Raw genomic sequence first — 23329 nt, forward strand, 5'->3', positions numbered from 1 at the left:
ACAGGGATCTCAGCGGCGCAGGGTCGCAGAGGCTTGGCGTTTGGGCGTCCGGGGTCTCTTCTTTGCGTTGCGAGCTACGGCTCGGGGGGCAGTTGCTTGCTGGGCTAGGGCCAGGTAGGCTGGCCTTGGCAGTGCTCACAGCAGCCCTGGTGGCAGACGTTGCGGTGCTCGGAGAGAGAGGGGAGCACACAGGTTCTCTGGGGGTCAGCGTGACAGGATCACCTCCAGCAGCTCCTCTTCTCCTTGGGGGAATGTAGCGCCCACTGTTCCTGGGGCGCAGTTCAGGGGGCAAGTTCACCAGCAAGCCCTTGGAGATTGTTCAAAGCACAAGTTGATTCAAAAGTCTTTTCCTTTAGTCTTTTCCTCTACTTCTTGCAGCAAGGCACCCACCACAGGCCAGTCTCACAGGTCAGAGACAATAGTCCTCCATGCAGCTTTCCCAGGTCCTTCTCTTCAGACAGAGTTTCTTCTTGGCGCAAACAGGATCTGATTTCTTAGGAGCAGGGCTCCTTCTTTCATAGCAAGTTTCTTTTGTTCTTTGTCGCCAGGGGGCCTGGGCCTGGCTCAGTCCAGTTTTGGAGCACGTTGTTGTGGTGACTCTGCTCTTTCCTTTCAGCAGCAGGGCAGAGACATCAGCCGCTCCACAGGGGGCGAAGCCGGCATTGTGGTGGCAGACCACAGGTCTATTCAGAGTCAAAGGTGTACTCCTCCCACCCATCCTGGTGTAATCTCTCTACCCACCACCTGGCAGCCAGCCTGTCTCCTGGAATTCCCCAGCCCTGCTCCTTAACTGTTACTAGGCAGAACACACACAGCAGAGGCGGACTGAAATGGCCAGGTCAGTAAATACTAACTTTCTAAAAGTAGTATTTACAAACACAGGATAGTAAAATAAACTTTACTAAAAGAAGTATTTTATTATTCTGAGTTCAGGCATACTAAACTTGACTTTCTACCATGCTCTCTGAGTCCACTGGGATTACAGCGTGTAGTAATTCCAGCAGCCCATTCTGGCCTATGGAGAGCAGGTAGCCTTCAATAGTGAAAAAGGAAAATGGCTGTAATTCACTATTAGGACATGCCACACACATCAGGGCATGTCCTACCTTATACCTACAATGCACCCTGCCCTTGGGCCTACCAGAGGGGTGGCTAATATGTAGTTAAGTGAAGGTTTGGGGACTGGCAAGTAGGTGCACTTGCACAATCAGCGCGACAGTACCAGACCGCACGCAGGTTCTGCAGTGGCAGACCCTAGACACATTTTACTAGGCCGCTTCTGTGGGTGGCACAACCAGTGCTGCAAGCCCACCAGCAGCATTTGTATTTACAAGCCCTGGCACTCCTTGTGCACTTTACTAGGGGCTGATAGTAAACCAAATAAGCCAAACATGGACACCAATCAATGTATACCTTTTACCATAGGGAGATCATATGCACCTTAGCACTGATCAGCAGTGGTAAGGTGCCCAGAGTCATAAAACAGACAGCAACAGGTCAGAAAAAATATAGGAGGAAAGCAAAAAGTTTAGGGATGACCCTGCAAAAAGGGCCAGGTCCAGCAATCCTGCGTATTCTTTTTAACACTGGCGATGATTTTGGTTGTGTGAGGACAGCTATCTCATCACCCCAATCTGTACTCCAGTGGCAGCTGTGCTTTACACCAATTTGAAGTGCTTAACAGTGAGTTTCTGTCGTTACTTCCACCCGAAAGGTTTGGATTGCTCTCTGAGCCTTTTATATTGAAGACTTTCGGGGATAGTGCAAGGGATTCTTCCACATGTAGTGTGCTTAAATGCAATTCAATTAGTATTGGGCATGGAGGCCAGCTGTGTATTCACTGTTTCTGTGGCCAAACTCCTCTTGTCTAATATTTGCGCTCCTGCCTGTGCTTTCCTACTTCACGCTGCCATTCTCTGTTACCGGAGCTTTGCCATTCTGGCCGTGTGAGTGAGAGCTGTGAAATCTGCATCCTGGTACTGGCTGAGTCACTGATCCCAGTGTACAAAGTGAAGCCACACTTTCACGCTGACAGACACAGTCTTATTCCAAAGGAGCCTGTTGCATGTACTTTCACACGCTGAGGAAGCCTGTCATATGAATCTATTCACGATGACAGGCACAGCTTAATTCAACAAACGCCTCAGCGATTGTGGAGCAGAGGTTCTCTCCACTGCCTCCACACCCTCACGCTGACAGCACAGCCTTTATTCTCAGGGAGTCTTTCGAGTGCCGTTTCACAGGATGGGGAAGCCTGTCGCATGAATCCCTTCACACTGACAGGAACAGCCTTTATCTCACCTGGTGCAGTGCGAAGCATGTTAACTCGTTTTCACACTGACAGGCACAGCATTGTCACGATAATAAGCAGGCCAGTGTAATTCCCACATTTTCATTCATATGCAAGCCTGTCAACGAATACCATCTCCTTACGCTGACAGGCGCAGCTGGGTAATTTTTTCTCCAGGTTAATTTTGGTTGGAAGCCTGTCTGGAGTGGATTCATGCTGACAGGCACAGCTGGCATCGCATTGCAAAACTGTAATAAAAGAGTGTTTAACATCATTTATCCATGTTCTGTTTTAGCATAAACCCTGCGTTGCAAGCAAACTCCCAGTTCTATAAAGACTATGCTGGCTATTTGGAGTATTTCCTCTACAAGCCAGATCAGGATTAATAACTAACAGTTTTCTCTTGAATCTTGGGGTTGTTGGTATATCGGACAAGTTGGTCCCTAATAAGGGAACCATTTAAAATACAAAAATCACGTGTTGGATAATACATTCAAAGCTGAAATGTACGTATTACATTTTTCTCTTTTGCCTTGAGTTCTAGCAAAAAATGTATAACTCTCCAATACAACATTAATCTTCTGCCCAAAATGCTGTTCAAGTTTATCATAAGTAATTTGATATACATCAACATATTCATCACTATCCACATCATCCTGAGGAGACACTGAAATATTGTCATATGTCTTTCGCCTATCTACCCCTAGGTTATGAAGCAGAATGTGTTGTTTATGTAGGGATGCAAACTTAACGCCACCTTGTCACGAACATTCTAGCTGGGACCGGACAGGAGAGGGGAGTGGAATGAACCATATAAGATTAATTAAACCTCCCTTGGTAGGGAGAAATATAATAGTGATGGTACAACTACACACATAGAAGGATGCTGAAAAGATCTACAAAAATATATACATAGGTTGATAGGTCATCTGGACATCTCATACATCAATGTAGGAAAGGACCCCTTTTTGCATGGTTACTGTAGTATCCTTAAATGAGACTCAACCCAAATAAAGATGAAATTGCTGAGTTCTTTATTTCAGCCCCCCGCATACAGGAAAAGCACCTCCAGCGCTGACAGTCTCCGTAGCAGAACTGTCTTAAGAAAGAATCTAAGAATACAATACATTCTACAATCTAGAATAGTGTGACTAGTCTTAAAGCAACATACTAGACAATCCCCCTTCTTAACCCCTTCAGTGCCCATGACGAGATAGTCTCGTCATGGAGCGCGGTTGCGCTGTGCCCATGACGAGACTATCTCGTCATGAACCCCGCCCGCTAATGCAACGCCCGGCACAGGGCGGGGAAAGGGCGGGGCACTGAAGAGGTTAAAGAAAACAAAACAACAACAATAACAAAAATATATATATATATAAATAAAATCAACTACAATCAAAGATTTCTAAAGATTTTGGTTATTTAACAATTCTACCACTAGATGTTTTTACGATGTTTTCATTACAAGATAACTGTGGTGTAACAGAATCCTGAACATCATGTGGCTTGTCACCCAGGGGAGAATTGACATCTGATGAAACCTCAGGTAAGGAAACACTTTTTGGAGAGACAATGCAATCATGTGAATCCTCAATCTTAACATCAAAAGATATTCTTGGAATAGTAGAACAATCAGAAGTTACACTTTCATCATTTGAATTGGAATTATCAATATGTTGTGAGAAATCACATGTATCTAACCACCAAAAATTCTTGCATTTATTACTGTAAAGATGAGTAGTCAGAAGTTATATCTTTATCAAGTAATTTATTATGCTCAAGGACGACACACTCAACCAGAGGCTCAGTGCATAATAGATAATAGTAGATACCACCAACCGTCTAAACTGTATCCATGGAACGTCCAGCTGTCAACATTCCAGCTGATGGCTACCACGCGCAGGAAGGGAGGGGGGGCGCGCGGTGAGAGGAAGCAAGCTAGAGTGATCTAAGTTAGTTTAACGTAACACAACACATCTCCTTCCCTAAAGAATAAAGGAACGAGGGTAGGAAGGAAAAACCTAAGCATGTGCATAAACAGTTGACTATTCACAAATAAAGTCCTTATATTTGCTGGGTTTCACCACGCTGCGACCACATTTACTGGTGATGGCCACCTCTTCCAACATGTTTTCCTCCGGCACCAGTTCTTGACTCTGTGCCTGACTGCCACTTGACTCTGAGAAACCTCTAGTAGTACTAGTAACAGGGTAACACATCTCATCACTAGACTCCACAGCTACTTGGTCCTCCCCAACCACAATATCACAACAATTTCCTTGTGATGCCTCTGATACGCTTGTGCTAAGTTCACTGTTCCCCCCAATGGTTTCGATAATGTCAAAAACTTGACTGTCTCCACTGCTGTCCCCACAGGATTGAGGGAAATTGCAAACTCCATCTCCGTCAGAATCAGATGATTCTTGGTGTAGCCACTCATACCTGTCTAGCACAACCCTTTCTTCTCCTGCATCTTTTTTTCCCCGTCCATTTATGTTTTCCTGTATTCCTACCGTTCTTTTACAAACAGACAATGCGGATGCGTGCCAAACTCTTCCATCACTGAGGAGTGCTGAGTTGCAAAACACTTTTTCCACCAATAGTGGATCTGTGAACCTGCTTTGTCCTTTCACTACATTACCACTCCTTCTCACTCTCACAGTATCTCCTTCTTTTAGGTTGATATCTTTGCAGTTATACTTGCTGTCAAATTTACCTTTACTCAAGTCTTTTGCTTCTTGAATTCTCTTTCTAACTGTTTCCACTGACCACTCTGATTTCTTTGCACTTTTTAGCCATCCGATATTATCCTTTGATACGGGAGTTCTTCCTCTCATGATCTCAAATGGACTTACCAATATTTTTTCCCCAGGAGTAATTCTGTACCCCCAAACCATCTTGTTCAATTCCTTTCTCCAACATTTCCCATTGTTGTTTGCCAATTGGATGATGCCCTTTATAACCCTATTAAATCTCTCAACGGCACCGTTGCCAGCAGGGTGGTAAACTGAAGTAGTTTTGTGTGTGAAGCCGTTCCTGTCCATAAAATCTTTGAATATCTCAGATGTGAACTGACTTCCATTATCACTGACCACAGTTTTAGGTATGCCTTCTCTAGTGAAAATTCCATCCATAAATGTGATAATGTCAGAGGCATCGACCTTTCTACAAATCTTTATTTCTGGCCATTTAGAAAAGTGATCAACTAACACCATTACGTGCACATGTTCCTCTTGCCATCTTACCGGACCCATTATGTCAATTCCCACCCTCTCCCACGGCATGTTAGGACACCTCAATAGTTGGAGGGGGGGTTAAGGGTCCTTTGGGACTTATCAGAATTTTCACATTGTATACAGTTTCTCACACTTCTCTCAATTTGGATGTCGCACCCTGGCCACCAATACCAATTTTTTATTCTTTGTTTAGTTTTGTTTATGCCTAGAGGACCCTCATGGCAAAGGTCAATAAGTCTCTTTCTTAATGTGATAGGAGGTATAACCTTCCCTTGTCTAAGAACCAGATCGTTCTCCACAGACAGTTCATTCCTCAATTCCCAGAAAGGCCGCAACTCATTTTTCAGTGATACCTTTTTAGGCCATCCTACCACAATAAATCTTCTAACCTCGTCTAAGGTTCCATCCTTCTTATACTCTTTTTCCCATACCTCCGCTGTTATGCTTGGGAATTCTTCATTGATGCATGCAACAAAAAGTTCTTCCTCTTTCGCTCCTTTTTCCACATTCTGCAACGGCAACCTGCTAAGAAAATCTGCAACTACATTCTTTGTTCCAGGTAAGTATTGAATGTCGTAGTTGTAATCCAATAGTTTCATTGACAACCTTGCCAACCTTGGTGACGCATTGTATAGACCCTTCACAGTGAGTACTTTTGTTAATGGTTTATGGTCACAACGTAAAACAATTCTCTTCCCCCAAATGTATTGTCTGAAATGTTCCAGACCCCACACACATGCTAATGCCTCACGCTCGATAACGGAGTACTTCTCCTCTGTAGGGGTTAAAGAACGTGAAGCAAAAGCAATGGTGACTTCCTTGCCATCGTGTTCCACCTGTGTAAGGACTGAACCAATACCTTTTCCGCTTGCGTCCGTGGTGACCACACATGTAAGATTGTTGTCAAACCCCATCAGGGGTGGAGCCTCACAGATCTCTTTTTTTAGGCTTCTGAAACTGTCTTCACAGTCTTGTGACCATTCAAACTTGTTCTTATTCTTTAGAAGGGTCCTAATGCAGTAAGTTTTCATTGAAAAGTTCTTCACAAACTTAGAGTAGTACTCCACCAGTCCTAAAAAGGCTCTAAGCTCCTCCTTATTTTGTGGAACCGGAGCATCCTCGATAGCCTTAATTAACTCCTTCTTCGGTTTTATACCATCTTTAGTGATTTCATGACCCAGGTAGGTGACAGAATAGTCGCTGAACCTGCACTTTTTGTATTCTGCTGTCAACCCACTCTTCTCCAAGATCTTACACACCTGTACCAACCTGTTATCATGATCCGTTTGGTCTTTACCCATAATGAGAATGTCATCCTGGAAGATGAGCAGCTTTTTCACCCCTTTGAATATCTCATGCATTAGTCTTTGGAATAATGCTGCTGCAGATGCCAGGCCAAAAGGTACCCTTTTAAATCTGAAACACCCGAAAAGTGAAACAAAAGTGGTGAGGTGTCTGCTTTCAGGGTGCAAAGGTACCTGGTGGTAAGCAGCCGCCAAGTTAATGGTCGAAAATATTGTCATGCCCTTAGTTAGAGACAACATTTCATTTATTCTAGGTAAGGGGAACTGGTCAATAAGAATATTTTTATTGAGGTCGCGCAAATCTATGCACAATCTCAACTTCCCGTTGGCCCTCCTTGTGACCACCATTCTGATGATTCTGTTCTTTCTATTATATCAGCATCGAGTAACTTATTGATTTCTGATTTCACTTCTTCCCTTAGTGTTAATGGAATTTGTCTTACCTTATGCAAACATGGCACTGCATCATCTTTAAGTTTTATTATGTGTTGAAACCCCTTAAGTTTACCTATTTTCCCATCTAATACTTTGGGGAACCTGTTAACCAAATCACAGCCTGGTAACACCTCCTGTTGTGTAACCAGTACAGGTTCAGCCCCGTTAGGGTTGAGGGTAATTCCAAGTTTCCCTTGGTCCTTCCAACCAAGCACCGAAGGGCCGGTGACAGCAACATACAATTTGCTGCTTGTTTTCCTTTCCTTAAATGAAAACGTTAGTTCCTTGAAACCCATAAGTTCAATCGGTTCTCCCGTGAACGTTTTAAGTGAGATGTCAGGTTCCTCCAATTTTTTCCCAACTTTACCTCTAAATTTCTCTCTCCAAATCTCACAGTTAACTATGGTGCATGGTGGACCAGAATCGGCGACTATATCTATATTCACCCCTCCAATTTCAACCAAGCACATGGGTTTCTTCTTTTTGTTCTTCTCCTCATCCTCCTTATTTGTCGCCTCATTTACATTTAGTACACATAAGTTGTACTCCGAGTCATCCGAGGAGTCTAGCTCAAACTCTTCCTCTAACTTCTCCGCTACAAATTTTACCTTATCTTTAGTTTTCCTTTTGCAAGCCTTTTGAAAATGACCAACGATCCCACACTGTGTACATTTGTTGTTCCTTGCTGGGCATTTCCAGTCATTAGCCAAATGTCTACTGCTACCACAACGGTAACATTTCAATTGTTCATAAGAATTTGTATTTCCTTTGAATCTGGGTGTGTCCTTCACTTTGTTTTTTGAATTAAACTTGCTCCCACTTACTTTTGCCACTACAGTGGCTTCTTCTGTCTTACTCTTCCCCTCATTGATAACCTCCTTAGCACAACGACCAGTCAGTTCAGCTTTTTTTACGATATCAATAACCTGTTGAAGTGGTTTTTCACCTTTAGCCCATAATGCGTCCTGTATGTTTGAATTCGCTGCACACATCACAATCTGATCTCTAATAAAGTCGTCGTGCATGTTTTCAAATTTGCATAAAAGTGCCAAGTTCTTTAACGCAGATACGTAGTCCTCAATGCTTTCTTCCTTTCCTTGTTTTCTTCTGTAAAACTTATATCTGTGCACTGCCACACAAACTGTTGGTTTATAATAACCGTCTAAGTCTTCCATAGCTTCATCATAAACTTTTCTTTCACCTCCTTCTCTTATTTTTTTGTTAATATTGTTATACACTGTTAGTCCTCCAGCACCCAAACAGTGTAACAATATTTTATTTTTCTCTTCCTGTTTCAGTGGTTCATCTTCCTTATCAAACGTGGAAATGTAATTACTAAAAAATTCCTTCCACTCTTTCCACTTCACAGTTGGTACGCCAGTACCCTTCAAAAATGCCTCTGGTGGTTGCAAATTGTATAAGTTGCCAGATGCCATGCTTAAACCCTTAACTTTCCTTTACTCACTTAATGTGTTTGCGAAATGTCTAAGTCTTTTAACTTTTAAAATCTTCCTTTTCCAATAACATTCAAATTGACCAAATAACTCTCACCTGCTTATTTTTTCGCTAACACGCTTGTACTGCCTTCCGGACTTCCTTCCTTTATTAATGCTGTATCACGCGAGTACTTTAGTAGTTCCAAATTATTCCGTTAATAGTGAACGGTAAAATCCTGCTTACTTTACTATTTTCCTTCCTCAAAGATGGCCACACGCCAACTTCCTGTGCGTGAATACGTGAAACGACTAGAATGCAAGCTCAACTTCCTTTGTTATTCGCTTCCCTATGACGTCACGACGACAGCGCCTCTTCACCTGAGGCGATTCTTCATCAACGTAGATTTACCTCAAAAACAGTGAGTTCTTTTAAATTCTGTCATAAAGTTACTTGCGAGAATCGTCAGTTCATACTCCATGCAAGTTCAATAACCAACGCGTACCTTTCCTGACGTGATGCCACCAGCAAACGATCCTTTCCAATTCTATATCTCCGTAGAGATGGAGTAACAGTCCGTTATTTTCGTTGATAACTTTCCATCATTCCGACTTCAACTTAAACATCACTTTCTTCGCATACTCCTCCGTTACTTCTTGTTGTAAATGCAACTAATGTCCACACATTTTCCGCCGCATCTACTATTATTTCCGTTACCTTCTTCTTATGGACTACTACTTCCTTCTTATAGTCCAATTCTGTAACCGATACGTTTATCTTCAAAATCCCGACATGTATTCAAGGCATGTCTTCAACTTCAAATCTTTTTCCTCTCGTGGGTTCATCCGTGCGTCGTCCAACCATAACTCGTCGCCAAAATGTAAAGATGAGTAGTCAGAAGTTATATCTTTATCAAGTAATTTATTATGCTCAAGGACGACACACTCAACCAGAGGCTCAGTGCATAATCGATAATAGTAGATACCACCAACCGTCTAAACTGTAACCATGGAACGTCCAGCTGTCAACATTCCAGCTGATGGCTACCACGCGCAGGAAGGGAGGGGGGGGCACGCGGTGAGAGGAAGCAAGCTAGAGTGATCTAAGTTAGTTTAACGTAATACAACAATTACATACTTCTGTTTCAGAATTATATGAAACTGGTGCAAGACGACTACAATGCCAAACTTCACCATTTTGAAGTAAAGCAGTGTTGTTCATAACCTTGACTACTAGTTTAGGTTGACTAAACTTGCTTTCGGTTTTTTAAACTCTCTTAGCATTTTTAACTCTAACCCATTGACCTCTATGTAAGTTAAGCTGTTTGGTGCCATGTTTCAAATCATAATAGGTTTTGTTTTTCATCTGAGATTCTTTAATATTCTCTCTCACAATAGGTATGTCGCAAGAAACCATTCCACTTTTATTTAACCAACCAGGATTGATTTTTGAATGTGGAATTCTGCCTCTCATTAAAGAAAAAGGACTTTTACTAGTAGTACCATGGATAGTACTTCTATATGCCCAAAGGAGTTTTTTTAATTCTTCTTCCCAAGATAGGTTACTTTTGTTAGCAAGTTGGATAACTCCTTTAATACTACGGTTGGCTCTCTCAACAATACCATTGCCGCTTGGGTGATACAATGCCGTGAATCTCTGTTGAATCCCAGAAGCATTTAAATAGTTTTTCATTTCAAGGGATTTAAATTGTACTCCATTGTCAGATAGAATGAACTTGGGGAAACCTTCCCTTAAGAAAATATCATCTAAAAATGTTATTACCGTTTTAGTATTGATGATATCTACAACACACATTTCTAATAATCTTGAAAAAGTATCAATGAGTACCAAAATGTATTTCTGTGAACTATCTTGCCAACAAATTGGTCCCATACAGTCAATGGCAACAACTTCCCAGGGAAAATTAGGGCAACCAGGAGAAGCTAAAGGAGGATTGAATGTTTTAAGTGTTTTATCAGAAATCTCACACTTCACACATGATCTCACACATCTTTCTACATCTAAATCAATCCTAGGCCACCAATATAATTCTTTCAGACGTAGTTTGGTGCGTGTATTTCCTGAATGTCCTTCATGACATAAATCAACTATTTTATTCCTTACGTTTTTTGGTGGCACAATTTTATCACCACGTGAAACCAGTGTGTCAGAAAGACTTACAGGCACATGCATCAAAGGAAAAACCGGTCGCAAACGGGCAAATTCTCAGAATCTGCCCCTTTGCGACCGGTATTTTTGCATTTGGGATGCATCATCCCAAATGCAAAAATCGCAATTTAAGGAATCTCTAAATTGCGATTACTTAAATTGCAATTGCATTTAAGGAATCCCAAACTGAGATTCCTTAAATGCAATGCATTAAAGTAAAAAAATTAGCGATTTCGCTGTTAGGGGGAGCAAATTACCATGAAGATGAACTTCATGGTAATTTGCAAAAACTTTGAAAAATGCACTTTTGTGCATTTTTCAAAGTTTTATGTTGCGCACACACATGCCCTTAGGGCATGTGTGTGCAAAATATGTGCACAGATCAATTTCAGGGGTGCAAAAGGGTGTCATTTTGACACCCTTGCACCCTTAAAATTGCATGAGCAATTTGCGAGTACCTACTACTACTCGCAAATTGCTCATGCAATCTTCAAATCATTCCTATGGGCCTGGAGGCCCATAGGAATGAATGGGACGGCATTCCTTAATTGCGACTCGCAATTTGCGAGTCGCAATTAAGGAATGTGTAGGAATCTCTATTTTTATAGCGATCCCTACATGCATAGGCTTTTGCAATTCCTTAACTGCGATTCCTTAATAATCGCAATTAAGGAATAGCAAAAGCCTACGTTGATGCATGTGCCAGTTAGTTCATTCCGAACTTCCCAAAAACCTCTCAATTCATCGTTAACAAATTTTTTATCAATTCCATCCCTTCATAATTAATTGTTTGAGGACAAGTAATATTTGATCAGAGTTCTACGCTTCGAGCCATTCTTCTTTGCTAAAACTTCTTTGAGTCCTATTTGATGATATGTGAGCTACTGAAAAATCATTCCAAGAATTCATGTCGAGCTCAACCAATGGTAAAGACATACGACTTAGAAAATCTGCAGTAAAGTTTTTGACACCAGGCATATTTTGAACTTCATACATGAAGTCCTGTAATCTCATGGATAATCTAGCAATTCTGGCTGTGGCATTGGTCAAACCATCAGTGGTCAGTAATTTAGTCAATGGTTTAATTGTCGCATCGTAAGATAAATTTCCTTCCCCAAAGAAATTTCCTAAAATGTTCTAGAGCCCATACACAAGCTAGGGTCTCCCTTTCTACAACAGAGTACCGTTCCTCAGTAGGAGTGAGAGAACGTGATGCGAAAGCAATAATGACTTCTTTGTTGTTCTCATCTAATTGTGTCAGTACGCTACCTAACCCCCTGCTACTAGCATCAGTGGTGACAATGGTTTGTGCGCAAGGATCAAAACCTTGAAGACTAGGTGCTTGCGCAATGGCTTTTTTTATTTCCTCAAAGGATTTTTGGCAAGAAGCACACCAAATAAACTGTGCCTTGTTTTTAAGTAGGGTTCTCATTACGCAAGTTTTCTCTGAGAACTTGTCCACAAATTTTGAGTAAAATTCTGCAAGTCCTAAGAAAGATCTAAGATCCTCTTTCGATTTGGGTGGAGGAGCATCTTTAATGGCACTTACCAGGCTGGTTTTGGGTCTAATACCTAAGGCACTGACTTCTTGACCCAGATATGTCACGTTATTTTCTGCAAATTTACATTTTGAAAGTTCAGCTGTAACTCCTTTGTCTTGTAAGATGCCCATAACTTTCCTTAAACGTTCATCATGAATTTTTTTGTTAGGACCCATTATAAGAATATCATCTTGGAAGAATATTATACCTTGCATATCACCAAATAATTCATGCATGAGCCTTTGAAATACCGCAGCTGCGGACGCTAACCCGAATGGCATGCTGCGAAACTGGTAACAACCAAAAGGAGTACAGAAAGCTGTGAGGTGTTTACTCAAAGGATGTAAAGAAATTTGGTGATATGCACACAATAAATCAATCGTTGAGAACCATTTTGCACCTTTGGTTAATGAAAGCATTTCATCGATTCTCGGGAGAGGAAATTGATCAATGATTATATTTTCATTCAAATACCTTAAGTCTATGCGCATGCAAATTTTCCCATTAGCGCGTCTGGCAATAATAATCGGGGAAATCCAATCAGATGCTTCAATTGGTTCAATAACTTCTGCATCTAGTAATTTTTTAAGTTCTGCTTTTACCTCATCTCGAACAATTAGTGGAATGTGACGTACTTTATGAATTTTGGAAATTGCATTGGGTCTGACTAAAATTTTATGTGTTAAACCCTCAAGATTCCCAATGCTGGGGGAGCAGCCTAGCGCGCAACCAAGATGGCCGCGTAGGCTTACGGCTCTCGAGGGCCCCCGCAACCTCCCACGTCTATCCTGACTTAATCCTGGTTTATTCGACGGGCGTTTGCAGATGAACTTGCGCTGAGGTGCCACCAGTTTTCCAAATCCGGATCGGACGCCGGGAACCGGAATGGTTGCGCTCCGAAGTTTGCGGCCTGCTCTTGCCTTGGTCCCGATCTCGAGCTGGTGAAGTGCCCGGGTACGAAGTGAACAACAGCGGCTGGTTGGGCTCGACCTGTCACGGACCCCGCACTTTCACTTTTGTTTTCAAGCTCGTTTTCTGATATCGGCTGAGAGACTTTGGTGTTTCAGAGGGGCGCGGACGGCGGAGTGTCTGGCCTGACTCTCGGACTATACATGGGCTTACTGTCGGCGACGGCTGTGTTCAATTGAATTAGCTACCTGGTCTCTTTTTCCTGGTGCGGGCGGGTGCCAACCTTGGCGGCCTCCGGACGATGGCGGCGAGACTAGACGGAGACAAGTCGAAACCCAAGTCAACTCGGAGGGGTGCCTATACCCAGGTCAATAACATGGATCGATATGCGCAGGCAAAGGGATCCCCTGGTAGCTCGCATAAATCACCTGAGAGGTCTAAAGAGGTCTCAGACCCATCATCAGAATTGACTTTGCTGGACGTCATGGGCGCCATTGAGGAGATGAAGACCGCTGTGGGTCAGCAGTTTGATACCTTGGCTCATAAATTGGACGCGGTCCTGATCGATGTGAATTTGGTCAGGGCAGACCTGTCCAAAACTAACGAGCGGGTCGACTCCTTGAGTCAAGCGGCGTCGAGTCTAACTGTTGACATGGCCGCCCTGCAGACGGAGGTCCGTAGGTTGCGGCTAGCCAGTGATCTGACGGACCGTCGACTTGAGGACTCCGAGAGCAGGGCTAGATGGAACAATGTTCGTATCATTGGAGTGCCGGAAAGGTCGGAGGAATCTGCTGCGGATCTTTTTGTGGAGGATCTGGTGATCAATCGTCTCGCGCCCAAGGGACTGAGCAAGTTCTTTGCGGTGGAGCGGGCCCACAGGATTCCGGGTGGTGCGCCCAAATGTGGGGTCTGTGTCGTCGGCCGTCTCCCTATGGGAGATCAGGGGGCAGGCCTTGTCCCTTATCTCCCATGCTAAGAGGTGCGAGAGAGCAGAGGTGGTTCGCCTGGAAACTGAAATAGCTGCAATGGAGGAGGACTTGGAACGGGGAGTTACTGATGAGAAATTGCACGTTTACAGCCTCAAACAATCAGATTATAGAGCGCTAGTCACGGAAGCCGCTAAAGGGATGAGTAGAGAGCAGCAAGGACGACTGTATGATGTGGGGGATAAGGCCGGAAAGTTGATTGCTTGGTTGGATAAGAAGGAGAGAGCGAGCAGGGTGGTGCCCGTTGTGGAGAGAATGGATGGAGTGCGTGTGACTGACCCGGTGGAGATCGTTGACTGCTTCGCGGATTATTTCCGCGGGGTATACTCTCCGGTTTCTGTGCGTTCGGAGGAGGATTCTCATCTGTTGCTTAGAGATATTGCATTGCCAACCCTATCGGAGGCTGATGCAGTATTGATGGAGGCGAAGTTGTCGTCAGATGAGATCGCTCTGGCCACTCGCTCGATCGCATCGGGTAAGGCTGTGGGTCCTAATGGTCTTCCCATCGAACTATATAAGTTGCGTCCCGATAAGATAGCGCCGTATCTTCGGGACATGTTTTTCGCGGCACGTGCGGCGGGCTTCCTCCCCCCTGACCAACGCCTCGCCAACATAGTTGTGATACACAAAGAGGGGAAGCCGCGAGATCGCTGCGCCTCCTATCGGCCCATTTCGCTGTTGAACGCAGAACCCAAAATTCTGGCTAAGGTATTGGCTAATCGACTGGTTCGGGTCGTGGGCGACTTGATTCATCAGGATCAGTCCGGTTTCATACCCCATCGGAATACCGCTCTGAATTTGAGGCGGTTGCACGGCGTGCTTGCTAGAGCGGAGTTTATACGTGAGCCGGCCATCTTGGCATCTTTAGATGCCACTATGGCGTTTGACACTTTGGAGTGACCGTATATTTGGGCCGTGTTGGCGAAATTTGGGTTCGGCCCTGAGTTTATTGGTTGGGTAAAATTATTATATGCTGACCCACTGGCTCAGGTGGTGGTGAATGGTAGGGTGTCGGCTCCCTTCGCACTGGGGAGAGGTACGCGGCAGGGATGTCCGTTGTCACCCCTTCTCTTTGCACTTTCTTTGGAGCCTCTCGCCGCCTGGTTGCGTTGGGAGCCGTCGCTGCGAGGCATTAGATGGACGCCGGAGTTTGAAGACCGTGTCTCCCTTTACGCGGATGACATCCTTCTGTATCTCACCTCTCCCCGACAGTCGCTAATTGTATTGGTGGACGTACTGAATTCCTTTGGTCGCAACTCTGGCCTGGTCATCAACTGGGCCAAGTCATGTGTTTACGTCCTCTCGGGCGAGGCCCCCCTCCTGCCACGGGATTGCCCCATCCAGATTGCTACACTGGGGTTCAAATATTTGGGAATCTTTATCTCTCTGGATCCCGCGGTCCGCTATGAGCGAAACCTTCTCCCTCCCCTCCAGCGATTAAAGGCCGACGTCGCGAGGTGGCGACGACTTCCGCTATCGCCGCTCGGACGGGCGGCATTGTTTAAAATGATGTCGCTACCTCGCTTCTTGTATGCTTTGCAAAATACTCTAGATGTCGTGCCGGCCCGTTATTTCCGGGAGGTGGATGGTCTTCAGCGCCAACTGTTTTGGGACGGGCGGCCGCGGATTGCTCTCGCCAAGTTGACGCTCCCTTGGTACGATGGGGGGGTCGCCCTCCCCGATATTAAACGATACTATTGGGCATCTCAGTTGGCGGCGGTGAACCACGGGATATACGGTCCTGCCTTGAATCCGGCCTTGGAGATGGATACATTTCTGCTTCCGGGTGGGGATTATAATAGGGCGCTGTACTCGGTGACCCCGGACACGCGGTTGACAGGACCCACGCAGGTTGCGGTACGTGTGTGGCACGCGGCGAATGCTGCAATGGGGTGGAGGGATCGCTTGACTCGGGCGACGCCGTTGTATGCCTCCGGGCGGCTGGGCTGTTTGTGGAGATCGAAAGGCTTTGAGAAATGGGATATGATTGGTATATGTAAGGTGGGTGATCTTTGGGCGAAGGGGTCTTTCAAAACGTTTGAAATTCTTAAAACTGAATATAAATTAAACGATAGAGAGTACTTCCAGTATGCGCAAGTTTACCATGCGCTGTGTTCGGTTTTTCCGGACGTTGCTGCTATCCCTGAGTATTCCCCACTGGAGGATAGAGTGTTGGATGGCTACGTGCCCGACAGCACTATTTCTCTGATTTATAAGAAACTCATTAATGATCGCGCGGACTTGCTGCTCCGTCTGCGGGAGGCATGGACGGGCGATGGCTTAGAACTGGACAATGAGGACTGGGTATCGGCGGTGGCCTCCCCGAAAGAGGTGGCGATCCCGGCCCGCTTACGATTCGTACAGCTGAAGATCCTTCATAGAGTGTATGTCACGGGGCCCGGTCTGCTGCGTATGGGTTACTCGATGGATGGACTGTGTAAGCATGGATGTGGCCTGCCAGGTACCTTTCTTCATATCTTATGGGAGTGTTCGGAGGTTGTGCGATTCTGGAATGGTATCCACACCGTAATGGAGGAGGTCACGCACGTCGCTCTGTTGCCAGAGGCTAGGAGGTGTTTGTTGAATGTCTGGGAACCGAATGATTATAATGCGGCACAGACGCAGTGGGTGACTCTGGGGTACATGGTGGCTAAGCGTAACATTGCACAGCTATGGGGCTCCCCGAGGCCGCCCACGATCGAGGTATGGAAGGAGAATATGGACTAGTGTATGTTTAGGGAAAAGACGGTGTATGTGGCGAGAGGCAAGCCAGGGAAATGGACTAAGGTATGGGGTCCATGGAATTTATATCGTGGATGTATCTGCACCCCGCCTCTGCCATTAGAGGTCGATATTGCTTTGTCCCCCTAGCCACGCATTCTGCGGGATGGTGTGAGGTGTGTTCCATGCTTTGTCTTCCCGTTGCCCCCCATTACCGCTTCCAGACAAGAACTGCTTTGGACACTGTACGTTGCTCCCCGTCCTGGGAAGGGCACGCTGCTATTTCGGACTCTCATTGCCTTGAGTGTGTTTTATATTTAATAGAAAATGAAACTGTTTTTTCCGATTGCTCCTGGCCTATGGCCACGGCCTGTTACATGTGCTCACGAACTGCCGGGAGCTTTGCCTCTGGTTCATTTGAATGTGTGGCGTTGCACTGCGGGCCCTCGGGCTCTATAGCGGCCGGCCCTGGTGGTTGTAGGCCCTTGTCTGTATTTTATCGTGTACCTACGGTTTCTAATAAAAATAAAAAAATTAAAAAAAAAAGATTCCCAATGCTGTCACTAAAAACTTTGTGTTCTCTGCTTCACACATGACTAACACTTGCTCAGGACTATTGGGATTCAAAATAATATCAAGAGAACGTTGGTCTTTCCAACCTAAAACTGAAGGCCCATCTTGGGCTACATACAATTTACACAATGCTCTTCTACCCTTGCACTCGAATATTAAAGATCTAAAGCCAAGCATATACATTTTTTGTCCAGTGAAGCTTTCTGGGTTCACATCAGTTGGTTGTAACTGTGGGCCAATAGTGTTAACGAATTTATTGTCCCACACTGATTTAGCGATGATGGTGAACGGAAATCCAGAGTCCGCTGCAACCTGTAAAATTATGCCACCAAAAGAAATCATACATAAGGGCTTATTGCTATCATTGCTCGTAATATTGATCACAACATGCTTAGTTATACCACTGGAAACATTCGAGTTCTCTAAAGAGTCTTCATCTTCATTGTTATCTGATAAATCAGAATTGCTGTTCGTAATACAAGTTACATGTGATTTTTTATAACGTTTCCTCCTACAAACTTTGGAAAAATGTCCAATAATTCCACATACTGAACATTTCGTAGATTTGGCAGGGCATTTTTCAAATCTTGCTGTATGAGAAGTGCTCCCACATCTGTAACATACAAAGCCAGACTGAGAAAGATTTTCTTCTTTTTTAGAGTTAGAGATTTGATGTGGTTTCCAATTGTTGTTTTGATAAGATCTAGGTTGCTTGTAAGTAAGACCTTTGTCTTTCCTGGTGTCAGTAATTTTATTGACAGTGACTGTTTCACTTGAAGGAGAAACTGCTTTAGCACATCTTTCTGATAATTCAGCTGTTTTAACTAACGTAATGATATCTTTAAGACTAGCATCACCTTCAATCCAAAGTTTGTCCTGGATACTCTTATTTTTGGTGCACATAACTATTTGGTCTCTTATCATGTCATCATGCAAAGAACCAAATTATGGCAAGACTTTTTAAAGCAGAGACATAATCCTCAATCGATTCGTTAGTCTCTTGAATACGTTTAAAAAACATGCGTCTGGATACTGCTGCACAAACAATAGGTGAATAATGGTCATCTAGGTCAGCTATGGCACATTTGAAGACGTCAACATCACCACTTCTTTCATTTTTCTGCATCCTAAACAATGCATTAAAATTCTTTTTTTTCTTTCAGGAGACATAACACTACCATTATCCTCAAAAGTAACAATATAATTAATGAAATATTCTTTTCATTCTTGCCATTTAATATTAGGTTCTCCAGGATTGGTCAGAAATTATTTTGGGTTACTTAGAGTAATGCTGACATTTGTATTTTGTGTATTATTGCTTGCTGTGGAGGTTGTACTGGATTCACCATCCATATTCACTTACTTAGAAATGCTGTTGAAGTATTTAATATAATAGAAATATGTAAAATAAATCAGATGTCAGTCAAGTCATCGGGTGATTTATCCCGAGACGAAACATGTGTTGGCTATGGCTATTGGCTACATTTGGTGATGCTGTTTATCTTTCATCAATAAGGAGTGGTGATTTATATATCGACAGATGTGAATTTGTGATTGGGATATCTAATTGGTAACCTGCTCGGGAACAATATTGTGTTTAATGTTTATCCAATGTGTACTCTTTAGTCACATAGGATTATTGATACGTGGGTGGCCGTTTTCTTTTGTTCCCTGGAGCAAAATTATAAATGTTCATTGTCATTTTGATACTGGTTTTGCACAGATCATAACTCAGCCACGCCTCTATGTCCCTTGTAAAAGATACCATGGGTACCAAGGGAAATGTGACCAGGGAAAGCCTCTAACAACTGCAGTACCTAGAGGGCCTGTACCTTAACACCCACACACTGTCATTGCAGGCTGCAAGTGTTGGTGCAGAGAAAAGTGAAGAGTCGACATGGCACACATCCCTGTGTGCCATGCCTTCAACCCACTACCTGAGACCTAGGTAAGCCACCCCCTAGCAGGATGCACTAGCCCTCAGGTGAGGATACAGTGGCATAGGCAATGTACCCCTACAGTGTCTAAGTCTATTCTTAGACACTATAAGTGAAGTAAAGCCATAAAGAGTATATTGTCTGGGAGATGGTCATTATGAACTCCAGAGCTCCATAATGGCTTTCCTAAAAACTGGAATGTTTGGTAGCAAACTTATCAGCACATTAAACATACAATGATGCGGGTGTGGGATTTCATGTAAAATGTACTCAGAGGGCATCTTAGAGATGCCCACTGAACTACAACCAGCCCTGGTGTGGTTCCTGAATGGCTGCCTGCTATCTGGCTGCACCATACAGGTTTCTGAACCCTTGGGTAGAGAGCCTCCGCTCTCTGGGTTCAGCAACAAAGCCCATCCTGGGCAGAGGTGTCATGCCTACTCCCCCAGAATTGACTGGGCCCACGAAGGGGAAGCTTCGAAAGCCTGCCGCCTTTGGAAGCTGTCCCTGCCTTTTGCTGCCCCAAGCAACTGGCTCCCACCAGTTCTGGCCCCCACTTTGGGCTGGAGAATCGGCAGGAAAACCAGGCTAGGAGGAGAGTTGTAGCCACCTTTGCCAACTCCACCCCCCAGGTGGGGAAGGCAGGGTGAAGAACACATCACAGTCCCCTCCATCTTGAAAATGAGGGGGCTCAACCAATTAGGAAGATAGGAAGAGGCTCATGGGCCCTCCCACTGGAGGATGGCATAATAAAGGGTGTACCCTCCCCAAGGAAGGGACCCATTCGTGCCGACCTGCACACCCCTTTTGACGCCCCTAAATTTAGTATTTAGGGGCAACCCTGAACCTTGCCTCCTTAGATTAGAGGAAGAAAGAAGAAGGACTGAAGAGCTGTGCTAAACCAGGAAGAAGAGGACACCTACTGCTTTGACTCCAGCCCTACTGGCCAGTTCCCATTTTAACCTGCCTACAGTGGGAACCCCGGCAGGTCCAGCTGCCAGCAACCCCCAGAGCCCAAAGAACCTGCCCTGCACTCATCTGACACTCTCCAGTGAGCACCGGATTTTCTCAAGCCAAGACTCACCCACAGAATCTGAAACCAGGCAGCTTTGCAATGCTGAACCACTCTGCACCAGACGCCCACGCCCGCGTTTGAATGGCCCAACACCACACGGAGATATCACCAGCGATCCTGACCTGGGATTTGGTGATCCCCAACCTCCCTCAAGCTTCAAGACAACACCTGCAGCCTCAGCCTGACTAGTCGTCCCGACCGCGACCGGAGCTGGTAAAGAAACCCAATGCCAAAAGACACCCCTGCACCCAACCACACGGTCTTGGGTGAACCAACCGACGGTGTCCAGGCATCCCCAAAGAACCCAACTTACCTTTACAGCTGGTGGTCGCCTTCAGGAAATCTCCCTACAGCAACTTTGCCGAACTGAAGGTCTCCATAGAAAAGCATGGGGTCCCCAATGTCTTTTTGGCACCCGGCACCTGGCTGCCCCTGTGCTGCTGGTGGCGCAGCTCCTGTGCTGATTGTTGGCCCCAACAGTGCTGATCTTAACCCCAGGACCTTTGCTCTCACACCGAGAGGCCTGCTCATGAGCAGACCCTGACTGAAGGCTCCCTTAGCCCCATTGGCTGACATTGGGGAGTGGATGAAGCCTTTACGGCTAGAGCGGTCAAGATCGAAGCTGGAGAACCAGGTTCGAGTCTCAGCAACAACGCTCAACATCCTGCGATAATGGGCAAATCATGTAATCTCCCCGTGCCTAACAAAAATGAATGTGTCCTTGTGTAACGAAACTGGTGATATGTAAAGAGCTCTGATACCTGATATCTTCAGGTCTTGTTCGTGCTATATAAAACTCTAAAAAATAAAAAACATTAGGCCCCTGCACTCTGCACCCGGCCGCCCCAGTGTAACAATTGTAAATACATTCCCAATTGCATTTCTGTGTAAAGTTTTACAATTGAAAGTACATTTTACCTACCTGTACCAAGTCTTGCTTGGTTCTAGAAATAAAATATAAGTATATATTTTTCATACCTACACAATTGGTCTGGATTCTGTCTCTGAGTGTGTGTAATCGGTCCTTGATTGAGTGAATACATTAAATGCTTAACACACCCTCTGGATAAGCCCAACTGCTCGCTCACACTACCACAAAGAAAGCTGTTAGTACTTGCCTAATTTAGCCTCTCAGGGCTCGAAAAATCCACTCGCCTGCTTGCATTTGCGAGGCAGATTTAATTAGGGTGAGCTATTTTTAGGTCCTACTCGCCCTTTTCTAGCGAGTAGAAAGACAAACTGACTTTTTGACCTCTGTCTCTGAAAGCAGAGCATATGTGACTAGATAGCAAGACTTAAGGCATCTTTATTACCCAGAAAGTGAATGAGCAATAAAAATGCCTTAAATCTTGTTAACTTGTCACATTTGCTCACAGAGGTCAAGTGCATTACAGTTAGGTCGGGTAAATTTTTTAAGTTACTAGATCTGCAGGTCTAGTAACAATTTTTTGATTTTTCGAGCCCTGCCTCTGTTATACCTCTGGGGACTCACTGGACCTTACTTTGGTATAGTATATACAGAGCCAACTTTCTATATTGGTGGATCAACTGTGGGATGTAAAGCTTTGCATTTATTGACAAGGGTAACCAAGACAACTACTGCGGGTGGCCAAAAGAAAGGAGTCACAAAGCCTCCGCAGGGGAAACAGGGTGAGAAACCCAAAGATAAAGACAAGAGTCTTCTAAAGGCCTTGAAAATTCTGGTCAGGGGGGTGGGCCCAAGAACTCTTCCCAGCCCACAACTGTGTACAGGGGGAACAATTTTGATCCTGCAAAGGTCTGGTGTTTCCACTGTAGCAAGAAGGGACACCGAACTGGAGATGCTGCCTGTCCCAACAAACCAGCTCCTGGTCCCCCACCAGTACCTACTGGTATGGCAAATCTCCAGATGGGATCAATAGTATACTCAGAGCAAATCAGAATTCACACTGAGGTTGTTATAGTCTCTGAAAGGGAGGGAGGGTTAACCACTTTGGCTGTCAGGCCCTCTATTTTAAAGAAATACCTGCAGTACCCCTTAGTGAATGAGACTAAGATGGAAGCCCTGAGGAATACAGATGCTACTGTTACTATGATAAAAGATACACTGGTTTCCCCAGAGCAATACCTGATTGGAAAATCCTATCCAGTTACCAATGCTGACAGTGTCACCACTAACCATGCCGTGGCTATGGGGATATTAGACTGGGGGAGGTTGCTGGCCTGCACAGGTAGTGGTCTCTACAAAGCTCACAGCCGCCAGTCTGCTTAGAACTGACGAAAGAACCATGCAGCCATGCTGCAAATCCCTTAGATAGTGTGTGTGAAAACAAGAGCACAGTACCTAGCACAGGGTGAAAAAGAAGGATTGGAGCCTTAAATGATGGTCCAACCTCCCAAGAGTAAAGGTAGGAAGACTGGTAAAACAGCTTCCCCACAGCAAAAGGATCAGGACCCCTCTCCTCAGGGAGAGGTCTTGTAAGTCCAAGAGGGAATTGAGCCCATGGAGCTTGAACCTTATGAGGTAGAGTTCCTGGTACCAGTGGGGACTCTCTAGGGAACAGCTGTACCTTGGGCAGCAGGTCTGCCCCACTTTCGAAGGCCTGAAGCACCAAATTGTTGCACAGGAGCAGGAAGATGTCAATGGCTCCCACAAAGTCTATTGAGAAGAAGGTCTCCTATACGCTGGGGCCAGAGACCCCAGACCTGGAGCCATAAGGATTGTGGTAGTGCCTCAGCT

The sequence above is a fragment of the Triturus cristatus genome, chromosome 12 (assembly GCF_964204655.1).
Source record: "Triturus cristatus chromosome 12, aTriCri1.1, whole genome shotgun sequence".
Taxonomy (NCBI): domain Eukaryota; kingdom Metazoa; phylum Chordata; class Amphibia; order Caudata; family Salamandridae; genus Triturus; species Triturus cristatus.